We start from the raw sequence: 20872 nt of genomic DNA on the forward strand, positions 1-20872 counted from the left end.
TTTCTTAGTGGCAATAATTGTGCAAGGTCACTAAGCGGTACACTTCTGTGTCAGGGTATTAATTTGCATGGAGCCTGTGAAGGGACTACAAATAACCTTTCATGTCACCAGCTAGGCACACCTGCAACACAAATAGAACCATTCTTTAGGAGACTCTCGAACGGGAGTTACATTCTAATTGTAGATCGCAGATGTTGCAGTCTGCTGCCCGGAAAACCTTATCTCATAACCGTGACTACGAAGGTCATGTGCTGTGAACGAGTATTGTTCACAAACGATGCTCGAGACAGGGAGGCAAGGTTATGGCCCAGTTTGAAAATTTCTTCTATTCGAATTGATACTTTAAGCAGAATGAAGACTGTGCTCCTACAGACGCCAACACGGTTAACGTCATCAAAAGAAACGTATGATCTCCAAGTTGCAAGGACAACTGCAGAGATTCATTCACTGTTATCAACCAATTCCCCCATACATTTCGCAGAAATACTGAGCGAAATCTTAAATATTTCTGATACAAGTGGAATCGCAAGTGTATTTAAGACAGTGTTTTCGGGAGCTTTAACCCCATTCAAAGCCATCCTGGGTATTTTTCCTGATTTTGTCCATTCCATCTTTGGCGGACTTCCTCTTCTTTTGGGACTAGTGGCAGGCATCCTATTTTTAATCCTGTTACTTCGCTATGGCAAACCACGTCACAGACAAGACACCAGCGCCAATGGAAGAAACGATCCTAGCCATACGCTACAGGGACCGCATAACTAAAGTCCTTGGAATAGCCCGGCTTAGAGACCTGAACATGACTTGGTTTCTTTCATTTAGACCGATGTGGCAAAGTTGTGTTATGCCTGTATTAAGGTGCTTGCTATGCGGCGAAGAATGCGTGTTGGACACCTGTCTGACACTACAATCGGATGTGCCAATGGACACAGAGACTTTGTTGGGTCCGGTAACGGCTCATGCATTGTACTGTCCCCAGCGGCTACCAATCCTGATGACGGCATTCGTGGAGACTTCACCACTACGATTGAAGAGTAGTGAAGTACAAGATGAAAGCAGCATCGATCAGGTACGACCTTCTGTCAGCTATGCTGATCGAAACATCAATGAAGGCAATCATGCTCATGAATGCATGTTAATTAATTTTTCCGAGTTAGTGGAACTTTCGCAGGAAGCAGTTGACAGTTTTTTCGAAAGTCTCAACAATATGATGTTTTCACCAGAGCAGAAAGAATGACTTTGAGCAAACTAGCACACGGCGTCCCTACACCCTGAATTTGGCCTTCAAACTTTGAAAATAAAGCAATAAGAAATTTTCTCACCAGTTTTTACGGAGAGCGGGACACATTTTTTTTCCTTCCATTTCCAAAAATATTTACGATTTTTTGGGACACTTATCTTCTGCTTAAAGTAAAAATATTCTTAGAGAATAAAATTTCTATTTTAGACATTAGCTACCCTCTAGCATGTTCACAAGTATTTATGATTTTGTGATGAGATGGTCTCGAATTTTTTCTTCTGTATTAAGAGCCATTTCATGTGTAATTTCCGCATTTCGTTCATGCTGATTTCAAAATATGCGTATTAGATTTAGCATTATTATACTGCTTGAAGTGCATATAGTAACTATACTCATCTTTTCGTGTATTTCGCATTTCCAATTTTCAAAATGCATTTGATTGTATTTTGGGGTGGTTCGGTATACACATGCACTACTAGTTTGTTTACTATGCCTAGATTTGTAAATATGGACATAGATTACGTGGAGTGGGTGTGATGTATTTACTATGGGTACTGTATCGATCCCCCTATTTCTGACCCTTGTCTGGTTAATAATTAACTAGCAGCCATTCAACTGCACAAAAACCCGTTATCTGATTAGCCATACAACGACACAGAAACCCGTTATCTGATTAGGTCATAGCGCATGCCATCTCATTAGGCAAGCACTATTTCTCCAGCCCCCTAATAGGCATACGGAGTTCTCAAAACAAATCAAACCTACAGCGACCTGGGAAATCCCCGCAGCCATTGTTTTGATTTAGCCGAGAACTTCAGTAAAGAATGTGCGAACGACCAGTTCGTATGACATCCTTATTGACATATTTATGTCCATCCTTATGTCAATCTCGGCACCTTTCAGGTATAAATAATACCGACATTGCCTTAAGCACACACACGAGGTGGTGACAAGATTGGAGCAGCGAGACTTGCCGAGGAGCCCAGCTGACAGCGAAGCCCACAGACGCTGCCCCTCCTTTCTGACGCGCTGAGAGAGAGACGCTGCCTTTTCTCCTGCCGAGAAATCCAGCTCCGGCGCTTCCAGCCGCCCTTGCAGGCAGCTGGGATATCAAGCCCTGAGATAGAGATACCAGCCCTCCAGCCTTCTAAATCCCAGATACTGAACTGAATAACCCCTTGCAGAGAATTCTTGAAGCAGACCCTTGGCAAAGCAAACTTAACTTAAACTGCTACTTATCTACTCCCGCCAACGTATTAGGCTTAGGTCAGGTACATTGGGGTAGGCGAAGTTAGAAGCACCAGTTGAGTACAATTAGTCAATGTATATATGTATGTATCTATTTTATCCATTTTAAGTATCATATGGCTAAGAAACCATATCAATGCTTTTACAGTATTATTTTATAATTCTGTTATTACTGTATGCACTTTACCTAACTATAAGTATTGCAATAATAGCGATTCATTTCTCTTGTATGAGAAAAGAGACTGATCAATAAATAACATCTTTTTATTGAACACGCCCGTCTCTTCCTTTTCTCTACAATCTGGTGAAACTAAGAATGCACTGAACTGACTGAGTAAAATAAGTTGTCTTTTGTTTTCACACGACTCTAGAGATACACTCTTGATTAGGGGAGATCAAAGTTGTCATGTTCTATGGTTGTCAGAAACTAAATCCCTTCTTGTCTATCCAGGGAGGTTAAACTCCTCCTTGTCTATTCGAGAAAGTTTCTAGTGAACTCTGAGATACCTGGCAAACACTAAACTTTAAGTCTAATATCGTCAGTAGAAGACCTAGTTAACCTCTGTCCTACGTCTATACTATTGAAGATATTATTCCAATGCGCAGAGCCTATTGGGATAATAGGAACTACACTACAAATGAACAAGTCATCGATGTATCGATACCATTCGATGACTGTCCCACTGGTTGTTTCATCCCGGTAGGTTCTGGGCACCCGCTCCTCCCACCAGCCTACGAACAAGTTCGCATAGCTGGGGGCAAAGCAGGTGCCCATCGCCGTACCGGAAAGTTGTTTGTAGTATTGCTCCTCAAATAGGAAGATGTTATGGCTCAGGCAAAATTCTAAAAATTCTACCAGCATAAGGTTATGTTGTGCATACCTAAGCTGTCTTTTGTTTAAGTAGAATTTCGTAGCCTCACCCCTTTAGTGTGTTCTATGCATGTATAGAGACTCGTGATGTCTAATACCATGAGTACATAGTCAGGTTTCCATTGCAATCTGTGTATTTTATTCAAGAAATCTTTGGTGTCTTTAACATAGGAATGTAACTGGACCACAGACAAGGATAAAAAATGATTGAGGAACCTAGAAACATATTCAGTCAGTCCCTGCACGCGTCTGTTGCTTGTGGGTTAATAAATAACCTTTAAAAATATTCCACGTTAGTGCGGATTATTCCTTTATATACGAAGGATTTTGGAGCTACAATATATATATATATATATATATATATATATATATACATATATATATATATATATAAATATATTCAGTTATACCCGTAACAACAATGTGTTTCCCGAACAACGGATCCGGACCACGATTTAGTGCAAATATCCTTTATTGCGTGCTTGGCAGCATAACGCGTTTCAGCACTCACAGGAGCCTTGATCACATGACATTAGTACGCCATTTTCTTAACGTATTTAAAGTGATTGGTGCAACTCTAACAGTGGTCACATGTGCAAAGTACGCTGTAAACATAGAAAAAATACTGAATGTTACTAGTAAAATCCTTTACCATTTGTGGTTTAAAAGATACATACATACATATATAAAAAGGCTTAAATTCCAATAAATACACAGGATAAATCCCCAATTACTTTGATGTGTAATATTTCATGATTTCATCACATATGTAAACCTCCAATGGCAAATACATTTGTTGCACAGATTGTATGTTATCCCTTAATCTCTTAACTACTGTTTCTATTGTCGGGTATTCTGTACATGATTTTTACTTATTTTGAAAAAAGTGCTTTAACGTGCTTAAAGAGCTATGTTCTTGATCACCCAAATTGTGACAACCAGTGATTCATCTTATTTAAATCACGATTGTGCTTTATTGATTTGTGGTTAGAGCATTGTTTCTTTTTATTTCATTTTGTTTACTTCTTTGTAATGTGGGTGTCCTGGCTATTTGTCGTATTTTAGAAGCGGTATTCTCCCCAGATACTCAGCTGGTTATCTCATGTAGTAACCATTTTGGACTATTTGAATGGATCATGGTTAGGATTTATTAACCCACATAGGGTCCTGTGGTACTTGCAAGTGTAGAATGAAGACTGTCCAAATTTACTCAGTCTTCATGGACATGTTATACAGTGTTGGTATAAATACCTCTAGATTCTCTGTTTGCATGTCTTCTTGCGGGTATTTCATTACTTCAGATAGATATTTGATTAATTTGTACATATTCTAACCATGATCCCGAAAGTGCCTGTGCTGCATGTTCTAAATACCAGTTGAGTATTTGCTTAGAAATCCATATGAGTCATCAAAGCAAAGTTCGCTGTAATATTTTAAATATTTGCCAAGTTCATAATTACGGTTCTTGTGGCAATGATCAATGTACATAAATATATTAATTTATAAAAGTAATTACAATAATTACTAAAATCATGGTATAAGACCTAATAAATGTACATACTTTGTCATTAAAACCATCACATTTGTTAAATTATATTAAAACATCAGCTTAAAATCTCTGCATGTAAAACGTCTCCCATAAGATCTATAAGATAATAAATAATTAATGATAAATAGTTGACACCTCAGATATTCAAATATTCAAATATATATTCAACTGTCCTTCATTCATTTTACAGGCATGTATATAAATCTTCTGTCACATTCAGCCCTCTTGGATGTTTTGAATTTAATTCCAGAATGTATCTTGTTTCAAGTTTGCGCAAGCGTTGTTCTCCGTCTCCCCCTCTTCTACTCAGTGGGACACAATCAATCACAAAATACTTAAGATCCTGACTTTTAGACCCATGGCTACTCTGAAAATGGTGTGCCCCCGGTTAGATGTTGTCCTGAATAATAATCGCCCTTATGTGCTGTAAAATTCGTTTGTGCACCCGTAATTTGGTGCTTCCTATGTATTGTAGATTGCACGGGTAGATTAAAACATAAACCGCAAATTCGGTTTTGCATGTTAAAAGTTTGGTTATCTTGACACTTCTGGTGCTGAATGGCGTCGTGTATGTTAACTGATTTTCACCTTGCTGACATGCTTTACATATTTTACATTTAAAAAATCCTTTGTGTGTCTGTAGCCAACTTGTATCTATGGTCTCAGGGCTGGTCTTAACTAATTCATCCTGCATTGAAGGTCCCTTGCTGTACGTGATAGAGGGTTTAGTAGGTCATTTCCCACCTATGACAGGGTCACTCTACACCATAGGCCAGTTCTGTGTGATTATAGATCTAATCTGCCTGTGTTGCTGACTGTATTGGATAATAAACCTGAATTGGTCTGTCCGTTCCGGTGCTGCCTCACTATTTGTATGCCTAAGCATCTCGGTTCCCGACCCTAGTTGTTTAGATGTCAATAACTGGTATCTATCGAAGCGCATAGATTTTAAAATAGCACTATCAATTGTCTTTTCTGAATATTCTCTCTTGAGGAACCTGATTCTGCTAGTAACCTGAGCCTCTCTAAGGTCCTTGTCACTGCTGTGGATCCGCCTCAGACCTAGCATCTCCCCATAGGGGATGCTATTTATTAAATGTCTGACATGGGAACTACTCGCATGTAGAGTCGAGTTCGCCGCGGTTTCTTTGTGGAATAGTTTAGACTCAATTTTGTTGTTATCTACGTAAATCTTTGTGTCTAGAAAGCTTTCTTCTGTTGCACTGATGCCTGCTGTGAATTGCACATTTAAATCATTTGTATTTAATGCATTCACAAAGTGATTGACCCCCTGTGTGTCGCCCTCCCAAACCACAAACAGGTCGTCAATGAATAGCAGCCACATTTTGACACTGTTTGTCATTGCCTGTCTGTATTGGGTTTTGAGGACCTGCTCCTCCCACCAGCCCATGTGCAAACATGCATAGCAGGGGGAGAAGCTGGCCCCCATGGCCACACCTGTAATCTGTTTGTACAATAGATTATTAAACATGAATATGTTGTTTGATAAACAGAACTCCAACATTTCAATCAACGTTTCCCTTTGTCTGGTTGTAATTTCTTTGCTTTTCTCCAGATAATATCTTAGAGCTCTTAAGCCATCTTGATGTCGAATACTCGTATACAATGCACAAACATCAAGTGCTATGAACAGGTAATCAGGTTTCCAAATGAAATCTTTATGTTATCTTAAAAGATCACCTGTATCACATACATATGAGGGCAAAGATCTTACTGCATCCTGAAGAAAAAAGTCAACGTACTGTGACGTGTGTTCAAGTAAGCTGTTTCTGGCCGATATTATTGGCCTCCCTGGAGGTTTCTTTGGATCCTTGTGGACCTTCGGGATGAAATACATTGTAGGAATCACCGGATGGTCGTTTGTCAAAAATTTTAATTCTTGAGATGTAAATGTTCCTTTATTTTTCCATGTTGTTAACTTAGATTGATAAAAGGTGTACATTGATTTAACCTCCATGGTATTGCTTCTGGAATAACAAGAATCGTCCCTTAATTGTCTATATGCTTCCTTTGTGTACTCATCTTTGGGCATTAACACATTGTTCTCTCCTTTGTCAGAATTGTGGACAATGATGTTGTGATTGTCCTTCAATCTCTTCATGAGCGAATCGTACTCATGATTTCGTTGGTTGAACTTCCATCTCTTATTTTTAGTAGTTGAATTTAAGGACTTCACTTGTTCAACCACACTCTCATGAAAAATGTCTATTGAGTCACGCAACATGACTGGATTGAACTTGGATTTAGCCTTGAAAGGTGTTTTTATCCCCGTCTGTATTGTAGAGGATTCCAATTTACTTATTCCCAATGTTTGTAATGACTCATTTGTGATCTCACTGGGTGGGTCATTATTCATCCAAAGTTCTTCCATCTGTTGGCTAAAGGAGGTTTCTGATTATGTTGCTTGCGTATTGTCACCACTTCCTTTGCTTGTCATATCTTTACTTGTAGTTGGGCATACCTCTTTATTTTGTAATGCATGGTATTTTTTCAATTTCAACTTCCTGACATATATACACATATATATATATACATATATATATATGTTTTTTTGCTCGAACGCACCTAGAAAAGACGAGCGTGGACCCAGGTATTTGCGCATATTTTTTGTTTATTTAGCCAGCTATGTATATATTTTATATATATATATATATATATATATATATATATATATATATATATATATATATATATATATATATATATATATTCACTGAAAAAACCATAGGTTATAGACCATATATAGTTAGGAATTAGCATTTACAAAACCTTGAAAATTCACTGAAAAAACCATAGGTTATAGACCATATATAGTTAGGAATTAGCATTTAAAAAACCTTATTTTACTCACACAAAACCATTGAAATTCCATATATAGTTAGTTGCACTAACTATATATCGCGCACCCGCAATCCACTGCTGATCATGTCACATATTACATCATTCATGACATGGTCAGTGACATCACTGATGACATCACTGATGACATCTCAAATGACAGTGGAAGTATACGTGTCTGGACGAAGGATTTAGTAGGTGCATGACTGAATGTATGAGTGAGTGATTAAATGTGTCTCACTGAGTGCATGGGTTAGTGACTAAACTGTCTTAATTTGTGCATCATTATGTCTGTTGTTCTGTAAACTGCTGCATGTGTTGATCATTAGCTATACGAGAGGCTATATGTGTTATTAATTGGTTGCCCAAGTATTTCTATGGGAGATTGAGTTTGTGTGGGGGTGGCTGGAAGGTGTGTGACTCTATGCATAGATGTTTGAGCAGTTTATTCACTAGGTGTATGAGTTCAAGAGTGCAGGTGGAAACAGCTACATGGGCAGTTGACTGTGTGCATGAGTGTATTGATGAGTGAATGGATATCTCAATGCTACATGTCATAGTAAGTACATATGTAAAACACAGTACATGTGAGAGTTGGCATATATAAATAACTGTGCATGAGAGCCACTGAATGAGTGAGTGGTTGTATCGATCATTGTGAACTTGTATCAGGGATTGTATAAGAGAGTAAATATGTGTTAGTATATGTTTCAATAAGTAAGGTGTGTTTAACTGTATAGTTGAAGAAATGGAGGTGAGATTGTTTCTTTGCATGACTGACTGGGTGTGTGAGTAACTCCATGGATGAGTGGCAGTGTGTGAGTGTCTGTATACACTGAGTGTATCTAAGGTTATATTAGAGTCTGAAGAGATTTATCGTATTAGCACAAGAATGATGTCAAATGAGATGTCATCAGTGATGTCATCAGTGATGTCATTTGAGATGTCATCAGTGATGTCATCAGTGATGTCACTGACCATGTCATGAATGATGTAATATGTGACATGATCAGCAGTGGATTGCGGGTGCGCGATATATAGTTAGTGCAACTAACTATATATGGAATTTCAATGGTTTTGTGTGAGTAAAATAAGGTTTTTTAAATGCTAATTCCTAACTATATATGGTCTATAACCTATGGTTTTTTCAGTGAATTTTCAAGGTTTTGTAAATGCTAATTCCTAACTATATATGGTCTATAACCTATGGTTTTTTCAGTGAATTTCAATGGTTTTTTAATAGCAAATATCATAAGCTGTCGAATGTCAAGTACGTGGTAAGTGAAAACATTTTCGTGTTTATGCACACTGATCTGCTTTGAATGGTGCCCCCCCCCTCATTTCTATTAGGAGTACTCTCTCTTTGCAGATAGTGAAAGGTAGTTAACGCAGGCCTTTGCCCCCGTTGTAATCCGTCGTGCCTGCTTCTCTCTCCATTTGATTGATTGTTATCCAAGTATTTACTGTTTTAGAATTAGTTCTCTTTGGTTCATTCTCTACAAACAAACACAGAGTCGCAATACTCTGTTTAGTCTTTGCAGATAACGAAAAATCGTGTAAAAAAAAGAAAAGGAATCGAGCAAAATCAGTAGGCCACTAATGGGATCTATTTTTGACCTCGCTAAAATAGAAACATTAGGAACAACCCCTCATTACAAATACAAAACTAGTGAGATGAACTGAACTCCACACAATGATGGCTGCAAAACAGCTCGGCTCTGCCACCCACCCCGCCCAAAATAACGATAAAGAACGGCTGCCATGATTGGTTGCGGAATGACCACGACGGAGCTACGAAATGATGCTGCTCTCATGCTAACCCCAGCTTCAGTCTGAAACATCCAGAAACACTGTAGACTACCAATTCGATCAGTTCCGGTAGCGCCCCAATGTAACCCGGTAGAGAAGAACTAGCCCTCCCCTCTTTGACTGATGGTTCTTGTTGCCTGTCCCTTCTGTTGTCATTTAACAGAACTATTTAGCCTGCTGAAAGGGGTTGTGTTCCGACCGCTGGTTGGTGGAGACATTTTGACTATATTCTGTACCTGCGTTAGCGCATCCGGAAGTCATCCGGGGCGCGCAGCGCGTAACGTAAGCATAACAAGTCATGTGACTTGTTAATAAAACTTTTCATTGGTTCATTTTACTTTTCTTATTGTAATGATGAAAGGCTTGGTCATATGACCTAAAAATTATGCTTTTCATTACTTCCGAACATAATTTTTTCTTAAATATATGTTATAATGTTCCAGGCTAATGTACTTTCCCGGAAATTTTACAACTGTCCTGCAAGTAAAATATATTCTTTTTTCGAGACAAAGAGCGTTTCTTCGTCCCATGACGGAGCCGTTGAGCAAAAGAGGGTCGACCTGCTGTCTTAGTCGCCGATACGCCTGAATATGAGATTCTTATCGATCACTTTATGTTGCAGGAATAGAAAACACAACAGCCCTTGACCATTTATCTTTACTGCGTTCCTTCGTATTATACCTTTTACCCTTCATGTAATTGGTCTGCTTTATTTCACTTGCCTTTTAATGATTCTAAAACAGTCACTATTATTAAAAACTTTACCAATGTATATACTACTACCATGTTTTCTTTTAAAAACCTTTATTGTGAAAATTTCATTATACAAATACGAGCCTATAACCACGTGGGCCTGCCACAGAGCAAACTGTAATCGTATATGATGAGTAGACATTTACACTGTAGAGGAACGTAACGGGCGGGCCATTAGGTTGCAAGAACTAAGGTGTCTAACAGTTACGGAATCGGTGGACGTACATTTTATAATTAAAATACGACAGGGCCAGTTACAATAAAATTATCTAGATATACATTTGCGGGCAAGTACCATGGGTGACGTTAATTCGAACTTTCAATAGTACAGTAATCAATAACACATCAGAACTTAATATCAATAGGGATGTCGAAATATTCAATCAATTCTCGTCCCCGCCCGCCATGTGCTTCAAAACTGCATACGTATCTCGTGATTTCAAGGTTCTGCAACCAGTACACAACAAGGAGTTACGAGTCCCATTTATTCCGGCGCCATTTTGGGCGAGGACGGGCAGGTCCAGGATATAGTCAAAATGTCTCTACCAACCATCGACTATGATGATGTTCATATGCTGTATTTATTAGAGTAACACTCATCTGTCCACATGAAATTAATTTGCCACAATCTAAACATGTCATTTTAATCTTTCCAAAGTTCTTCTAAATATTTGGGACCGTTTCCCTTGCCTCTGAAGCTCTCAGTGCCACTTCTTTGATGAATGTACTAGCAGGTCAGGGGTTCTCCTCCAAATCTCTCTTTTATGCAGCACTATAATTAATTGGTGCCACCTCTCCATATGACGATGCATGGTATAGTTACCACAACTATATTTTTTTTCGGTTCCTCTGGAGAGTTCATCGTGGCAGATGAAGCGTGTAACGTACCGGGCATTTACCTTTTTTTGCATGTACAGGAAAGGAAAAAAAAATCGAGCGTCCGAGTTCTAAGGTGTCCCAGGGCCATTTTAGTGGACCAGGCCCAAATCCAAAGAACAGCCATCTCACAGGCTAATGGGGCGACCCACGCCGACTTTCAGCATTGTAGAATGACCACACCAGTACAGCAACTTGCTAGACATCACCTCGGTGCCATCCGGATCTCGGCGCCCCACTGCAGGTGAAGTGCCTCTCAACTATGAAACCACCACGGTGACATCCGGATCTTGGCGCGTTGTGCTGCCTTCGGCCTATTCGCACATCGGTCCGCTACTGACGCCATCTCACAGGCTAATGGGGCGACCCACGCCGAGTTTCAGCATTGTAGGATGACCACACCAGTACAGCAACTTGCTAGACATCACCTCGGTGCCATCCGAATCTTGGCATCTCAACGCCTAGTGGTATCTTCCATACAAAAAATATTGTTACGCTGCCTTTGGCCCCATTCGCACATCAGTCCGCAACTTAGACATCACCTCGGTGCCATCCGGATCTTGGCATCTCAGCGCCTTGTGGTGTCAGTCAGAAAATATTGTTGCGCTGCCTTTGGCCCCATTCGCACATCGGTCCGCTACTGACGCCATCTCACAGGCCAACGGGGCGCCCCACGCCGACTTTCAACATTGTAGGATGGCCACAGAAGTGCGACAACTTACTAGACACCACCTCGGTGCCATCCGGATCTTGGCGCGTTGTGCTGCCTTCGGCCTTTTCGCACATCGGTCCGCTACTGACGCCATCTCACAGGCCAACGGGGCGCCCCACGCCGACTTTCAGCATTGTTGGATGGCCACACCAGGGCGGCAACTTACTAGACACCACCTCGGTGCCATCCGGATCTTGGCGCGTAGTGAAGCTGCAGCAGCTGCAAATAAGCTTCAGACAGTGTTACAACCGCTGCTCAGAACTCTCAACTATGACACCACCTCGGTGCCATCCGGATCTTGGCGCGTTGTGCTGCCTTCGGCCTATTCGCACATCGGTCCGCTACTGACGCCATCTCACAGGCCAACGGGGCGCCCCACGCCGACTTTCAGCATTGTTGGATGGCCACACCAGTGCGGCAACTTACTAGACATCACCTCGGTGCCATCCGGATCTTGGCGCGTTGTGCTGCCTTCGGCCTATTCGCACATCGGTCCGCTACTGACGCAAACTCACAGGCCAACGGGGCGCCCCACGCCTACTTTCAGCATTGAAGGATGGCCACACCAGTGCTGCAACTTGCTGGACACCACCTCGGTGCCATCCGGATCTTGGCGCGTTGTATTGCCTTCGGCCTATTCGCACATCGGTCCGCTACTGACGCCGCCTCACGTGCCAACGTATTTTCTCCGCATTTGATACCCTATGCCGCATAACAGGCCATGTGACTTGTTTATAAAACTTTTCATTGGTTCATTTTACTTTTGGTTTCCTAATGATGGAAGGCTTGATCATATGACCTAAAAACAACACTTTTCATTGGATGAAAACTTTTTTTTTTTCCCAAACGATGAAAGCCCCACCTTGTTTCTGGATGTTTCAGACTAAACTGGCATCAGCATGAGAGCACCACCATCTCGTAGCTCCATCGTGGTCATTCCGCGAGCAATCATGGCAGCCGCTCCCCACCAGAAGCCTGCAGGAGTCGGGGCCCCCAAAACTTTTGATGAATTCTCAAGGCGGAGGGGACGCTTTTGAGAATGGGGTCCAAGACCTAGCAGACAAGCGTCCGATTTCCAAGGTGTCCCAGGGCCATTTCAGTGGACCAGGCCCAAAAAGGAAAGAGCCTGCCGCCATTTTGAGAGTCCTGTGACAGCCGCCTATTGCTGCACCGCAAGAGTGGGCGCAACTCAGCTGAATTGCGGCTTTTGACACAGTGGACCAAAAACGGACGGAATGGCAACTGAAACGGTAAAGGGGCGCCCCACTACAACAGATGACACTCCACCTGGAGAGGCCCGTTCACGCCGCCTCCCCCGGGGCGCCCCACGCCGTTATTCGGAGCAGCATTGTAGGATACCAAAACCAGTGCGGCAACTTACTGGACATCACCTTGGTGCCATCGTTCTGCTGCCTTGGAACTATTCGCACAACAGTTTGCTACTGATGACCCACCCCCCGCGACGCCCCACGCCGGAAATCTGGACGTTGTGCTGCGTTGGGACTATTCGCACAGCCGACCGCTACTTCGTTGTTTTTCCCTAAAAATGTTTATATGTTATTACTATTTTTGTTTTCTTGTATATATTTATAAATTATTAAAGTTTTATAATCTTACTACTTTGTCGGAGTGCTATATATTTTTAATGTGACACATAATTGTAAAAACTTTGATGTACAAAGAGTCATCCCTGGAATCTTCCGCTTCACGCTCGGTCCCCTCCCCAATCACAATACAGGATGGTTTTCAGATAATAGCAACGCTTCTGCTGTGACGGATCTCATCGAGTGTGGGCCTTGATCTACTATAACTCCTTTGAAGAGGGGTGATTCTTTACAGCTGTGGCCATAAACTACATCTGCAGGGCTAGCTGATAGCCTAGGACCGGCCTGGACAATCGGACACAGAGGAAAAGGAGTGTCAGAGGGTGCGGTAGTGAATAGGGCGAAAGGGAGGTGTCGGGCGGGCACAGGGTGTGATTCTCAGGGAAGAGCAGCGCAGATGGGGGGAGGTTTATTACCCATGCATAAGACAGAGAGCGGGGGTGACCACTGCCTGGGTGAGATGCTTGCGAGGGTGGGGAGCCATGCTAAGGATCGACAGCGTGCACAGAGTGGGTCTGGTCAAGGCATCTAAAATGGCTGCCGTGCACGACAAAAGTGTGGCATTTGAAAAAAGACAAGATGGCGCAGACAATGTTTTTCAACACTTCCTGATTTCCTTCGAATCGAACGTTAACAGACGTTGGGGCATATTACCAAAGTTAAGCGATATTTATCCCTAACGATGCATTGCAAAGATTTTTTTACCGTCAGAAATTATCGCAGATAAACCTTGCTATTATCAAGGTTTATCGCAAATACGATAAAAAACGACCGCAATGCATTAATATCGCTGAAAACTCAGCGATATTCATGCATTACCGAGCTAATGCTCTTAGCCATGTTATCCACCTCCCATTGGATAACATGGCTAAGAACTGCTCAGGGCAGCTGTTACTTTTTGGAGATATTCGCGCTTATCTCGAATATTTCCAAAAGTTGATAATAGGAGATAGCGATGTTAGCGACTGTTTCCAGTCGCTAACATCTTGGCATGCCCACTTTGCATGTCATTAGTGATAAATATCACTCACATGCAAAGTGGGGCCCAAGATGGTCGCTATCTTCTACTAGCCGTCGCTAACTGGTGTTAGCAACAGCTAGGTAATACACATATAATTTTATCTCCGCGAAGCGGAGCGCTGTTACAGATATATATCTTGTTTCTGAACGTTAATTTCTCAAAATGCACTGAAGCACATATATTGAGACCTAGCAAAGGCACATCGGGCTACCAGTCCCTACAATTTTGCCAAGTTTCGTGCAAATCCATTCAGCTGTTCGATCCTACCGAGAGACAAGATGGCGGCCGCTACGGACTGTTTGGAATGTTTACAGACACCGGAGAGCCAATCAGCTTCGCTTCGCAAAGCTCCGTAACGCGAAAAGTACGCGAAGCGGTGCGCTGTTACAGATATATACCTTTTTTTGAACGTTAATTTCTCAAAATCCACTGGAGCACATATATTGAGATCTAGCAAAGGCACATCGGGCTACCAGTCCCTACAATTTTGCCAAGTTTCGTGCAAATCCATTCAGCTGTTCGATTATTATTATTTTTATTTTTTTTTGCCCCGCGGGGCCCTTTTAAAACCTCCACATCAAACCTAGGGGGTGAGCGACAATGTACTATGCCCCCTTATGGTCATTTGCCCCTTCGCTTTGGCCTCCTCTTGTCTCTCGATCCTACCGAGAGACAAGATGGCGGCCGCTACGGACTGTTTGGAATGTTGACAGACGCCGGAGAACCAATCAGCTTCGCTTCACAAAGCTCCGTTGCGCGAAAAGTACGCGTAGCGGAGCGCTGCCCGGTCCGCTGTTACAGATATATATCTTTTTTTAAACGTTAATTTCTCAAAATCCACTGTAGCACATATATTGAGACCTACAAAAGGCACATCGGGCTACCAGTCCCTACAATTTTGCCAAGTTTCGTGCAAATCCATTCAGCCGTTCGGGCTAAAAGTGAGGCCAACCGCCCTATGGAAAACTCAATGTTAAAAACACGTTTTGGGACCCCCCTTTTTTCTCGGCCCCCCCTTGACGAACCCCCCCCAAATTTTCAAGGGCTACTCAGAAACAAAATGTGCCATTTTCCTGAAAATTTCAGCCAATTCCGTCCACAAACGCCAAAGTTATTAGACATAGAATTTTCAAAAATCCCATAGAGAAAAAATCCTAACTATATATACCTACTGGCGACCGCCAGTAGGTAATATATATATATATATATATATATATATATATATATATATATATATATATATATATATATATATATATACATATATATATATATATATATATTTGTATATATATATATATATATATATATATATATATATATATATATATATATATATATATATATATATATATATATATATATATATATATATATATAACCTACTGGCAGTCGCCAGTAGGTAGTTATAGTTAGGATTGATTTCCATAGGGAAATCGCAACATTCTATTTGGAATAACTTTGGCGCCGGTTGAGGAATCAGCCTGAATTTTTCAGCAACTTTGCCTCGCGCACGGCAAGCTGATTGGCTCTCGGGTGTCTGTAAACATTCGAAACAGTCCGCAGCGGCCGCCATCTTGTGTCTCGGTAGGATTGAGACACAAGAGGTGGCAAAAATCAAAGGGGGAAATGAGCAAAAGGGGGCAGGGTAGACCCCCCCTGACCCCCTAGGTTTGATGTGGGGGCCATAAAAAGGTCCCGCGGGACAAAATAAAATTTAATTTTTTTTCGATTTTCGCGGGGGGAGCGCACGTTACGTGTACCGGGGAGCGTACCAGGGAGCTACTTTGGTGAAAAATAGTGAAAATAGTAGTGAAAAATTATCATTTTGAGTGATTAGAGGTAGGGTAACTCTGAAAAGAGCTTTTGGGTTCTGTGGCTGTTTTAGGTACCTACAAGTACGTCCCACACACACCCACACGCACACAACCCCACACCCCCACAGTCACACACTCCCCACACATACCTCACACACGCACACCTCCACCCACACCCAAACACCCCACACCCCCACACCGACACCTTACACATCCACACCCACACCCACACACCCCACATACCCACACACACACCTCACCCCCCAACATACACACACACACGCACACACAGATACCTCACAGACACACCCCACACATCCCACACACACACCTCCCTCCCCCCCACAGACACACACACACCTCACAGACACACCCACACATCCCACACATACACATACATCCTACACACATATCCCCCACACACACACACACACCCCACACACACCGCACACACTCACACCTCCACCTACACCCAAACACCCCACACACCCACACCCACACACACAGCTTACACAGCCACACCCCCACCCACACCCACATACCCCACACACTTACACACACCTATACACCTCACCCCCCCAGACACACACACACACCTCACAGACACACCCCACACATCCCCCACACACACCTCCCCCCTCCACACATGGGGAAAACTCAGTGAAACAGTAAAATAATAATTTAAAGTGCTTAGAGGTAGGGTAGCTCTGAATAGAGTTGTTGTGTTGTGTAGCGTATTTAAGTACCAACATGTAGGTACCAATGCAGAGTTTTAAATTCAATGTAGACCGTCTCCTTTGTGGATAATTTGTATGTTGTTACAGAAGTTATTGTGGTATATGGAATCCATAGCATAGTCTGTCAGGAAAGTAGAAACAGATCCTTTAAGCACACCCTGAGAAGGTCTAGGGGATCAGAGGTAGTCTATCCTGCTCCCTTATGATGTTTTCCAGTATTACATTTAATCTCTTCTAAATGTATAGAAAATTGGCGGTGATATCGTGCATTAGAGACAGACTGTGAGAGAAAGGAGGCAGGAGATGAAAAACAGATGTCAAATACACTTTGGAGATAATATAGTGGGAGAAAGGAAGTAACTATGAGCAAACTTACTATGTATCACAAAAAAAAATTGCACAGTATACTATAAGTCTCACATTATATTATATTCATTTTGGTACTATTTCATTGATTACATATAAAAAAGAATAATGTCTGGAACAATTTTTAATTATTAAATATAAATTTATTGCTCTGATTTTTCAAAATTTAATAAGACTTCCAACATTATGTCGTCGGGAATGTCCTCATTTGGATTACATGATTCCATTTCTTCCACATATTTGAGAAACTCTTCATCAAGAGACTGATCCAAAAAATCTGAATCGTTATTCTCTTCCTCTGGGTTGTCCTGAAGATCAAGTTCGAATGAAATATTACATTAATTTTGATCTCCTTCCATTATGTTGCTGTAAATTGCATAAAAAATAAATATATCAGTAGAGATAGGGCACTGTTGGGTTTAAGTTCAGAGAGGTACTTTTGAGTTTTTAACAGTCAAGTTATCTTTGGGCAGTGTATGGTATCAGGCAGGAAGTAGAAATATAAAAAAGTGCTTGTGAAGAAGCTTAAGTAAATTCATAAATATACTAGAGAAGCCTAAATCAATCCATAACTATAACAGAGAAGCCTATCTGAATCTATAACTATAACAGAGGGACAGTAAAAAACTATCATAAAACGTTTTTCCAATTTAACTTAAAGTGCAGAACATAGTTCCCCTTAAAAATTAACAAATTACCTTTCAGAAAGGAGTTGATGTTTTCAGGGGAAATCCTTTATAAATGTACCTCAGGTAGTAGTACTCAAAATGGCCGTGTTTCCCTCTCATTTTTCATATATATTCATGTTCATAACCAATGAAATGTCAGCACATAAAAATACAAAATGAAAGTAACATTTTCATTGGTTGCAAATTCTAACACTTTCATATGTGTTTTAGTCATGTAATTTACCTCAGGATATTTAGACAGTGCTACAGCTCAAATGGCTCAATGGAATTCCACCAAATTTGGGAAAATGGTAGGGACTGGTATGTAGTATGACCTATTCTATATTTGGTGAAAGAGTCTCCAGTGGTTTTTATGTAAATTAACTTTTAACATTTTTGGGAGCGCTTCCCGGTGCGCGCCCCGGTACGAGTACCGGCAGCGCTACGGGAGTCCTCCATTTTGTGTTTCGGTAGATTTGAGACAGAAAATGGAGGGCAAACAACGTTGGGAATGGGTATAAGGGGGCACGGTAGGCACTCCCTGACCCCCTAGGTTTTCTGAGGGGGTGTTAGGAGGCCCATATAGACCAACAAAAAAAACCCCATTATTTTCACATTTTCGCGGGGGGAGCGCCCGGTACGCGCACTGGGAAGCGTACCGGGGAGCGTACTTTGGTGAAAAATAGTGAAAAAAAGTTAGAAAAAGATAATCATTTGGAGTGATCAGAGATAGGGTAGCCCTGAAAAGGGCTTTTGGGTTCTGTGGCTGATTTAGGTACCTACAAGTAGGTACCAATGCACAGTCTTAAATTCAGGAGGAATATTCTATTCCCCTCATCTGAAAAGTGCACACCATCTCCTCTGTAGATATCTTGCATGTTGTAACGCAAGTTATTATTGTATATTGAACCCATTCCATAGTCTCTCATGTAAGCAGAAACAGATTTATTCACATGTTTCCGTGCTTTCTCAAATTGTGGACAAAATTGATTGGACCACTTCCATTTCTGCCTTTGGCATATATTGGAATATACCAAGGCAGTTTGAGAAAAAAATGCCATCAATTGATCAAAGGTGTCCTTTAAAAGCATTTCCAGACCTACCCCAGTCAAAGTGCCCAAGTCATTTCCTCCACAGTGCACAATTAAAAGGTCAGGGTGTGGCAAATGCAAAAAGGTTTTCACCAATGGTATCAATTGGTGACATTTCAATCCTCTCTGGCCAATCCATTTAATCTTCACATTTGGTAAGTCAAGGTTGTGATCATTTCTGGTAGCTGTATACCTTTGAGCCCAGTGGATATAGCTATGTCCAATAATCCAGACAGAATACATGGTGAGAGGAGATTCTGATGCAGTCAGATGAAGTGTGGAAAAGAAATGGCAGTTGGAACAATAGGAGTTTGCAAAAAAAAAAAAACTGTGGTGTTTCAGTGCTCTTGAATCACAAGCAATGATTGGTAGAATGAGATAGTTGAAAACTGAAAGTTAGGCTGCATGGTTGTGTTCTGTGTAAGAAGTAATTTGAATGGTTAAAAAAAAGTCATTTAAAGAAACCTTGCACCAGAAAAGCTGGTGTATTCGCAGGTCAAACATCCTTGATGAGGTGATTTGCAACATTGTAGAATACACTTTTAACCCTGGGAGCTCAGTGAGGAGGGAGTTGCTATGGTAACAGGTAGAAAGGGCTGAGGGGGGGAAGGGTGTTGGTTTGAAAATACAGAGGGAAGAGATTTGATTGGTTACCATGAGCAATATGTGTGTAGAATTAGAGGGTTTCTGTGCCTTTATGGTTTGCAGTGCCTGGAGAACATACCTTTTGCTCTGCTAAAGAAATATTGGTGTGTGTATCTGACACTGTTCTGAATCTCCTAAAATATGTGTAAAAGTGAGTTATGATTTATTTAATATACATAGAGACATGTATACTCTATGTAGAATATTTGGAAGCAAATTGTGGTTTTTTAATGTTGCTTTGTGTCATGCTTTTTGATAATGCTTGGTAAAAAGTTTTTACTGCATAGAGTAATTGTATTTTGTAAAATTGTGAAGTTTTAGTAGTGACATGGAATGCTTCTACATAGGACCTGTACTGTGTTTTTTTAAATGGGATGTAAAAAACGATTTTGGGAAAAATGAATGGCTTTTACATTTTTTAAAAGGAATAAAGAATGTGTGCATGTTTAAAGAAATACATTTGACTCTTTACAGTGATGTTACCTGTGTTAACTCAGTGTAGGAAGCATATTGAGTTTGTTTGCATAGAGGAATTGTATTTTGTAAAATTGTGAAGTTCTATGTGAAAGCTTTTGCCTCAGTCTTATCCCTGGTTTTTACATTTTTTAGTATAATGTGGCGCAGAGGTTTAAAAAGTGACGCATCTAACTACATGTGTCTCTTTTTAAATATGGTGCAAAAAGGTACATGTTTGGGCTTTCCTGGGGAGCGTAGGTGGTGAGGCTTGTGTCTAAGAGTGCAGTGGACTAGGCTTCATGAAGCCTATCCCCGACTGCACTCTTAGACACAGGTGTCAATTTGACTCTTTACAATGATGTTACCTGTGTTAACTCAGTGTAGGAAGCATATTGAGTTTGTTTGCATAGAGGAATTGTATTTTGGAAAATTGTGAAGCTCCATGTGAAAGCATTTTCCCTTAGTCTTATCCCTGCTGTGAGGCAGATGTTTGTACATAGGATCTGTGCTATTTTGGGGAAAATGAATGGTTTTTACATTTTTTAGTATAATG

This window comes from Lissotriton helveticus, chromosome 2_1, assembly GCF_964261635.1.
Source record: "Lissotriton helveticus chromosome 2_1, aLisHel1.1, whole genome shotgun sequence".
NCBI lineage: Eukaryota > Metazoa > Chordata > Amphibia > Caudata > Salamandridae > Lissotriton > Lissotriton helveticus.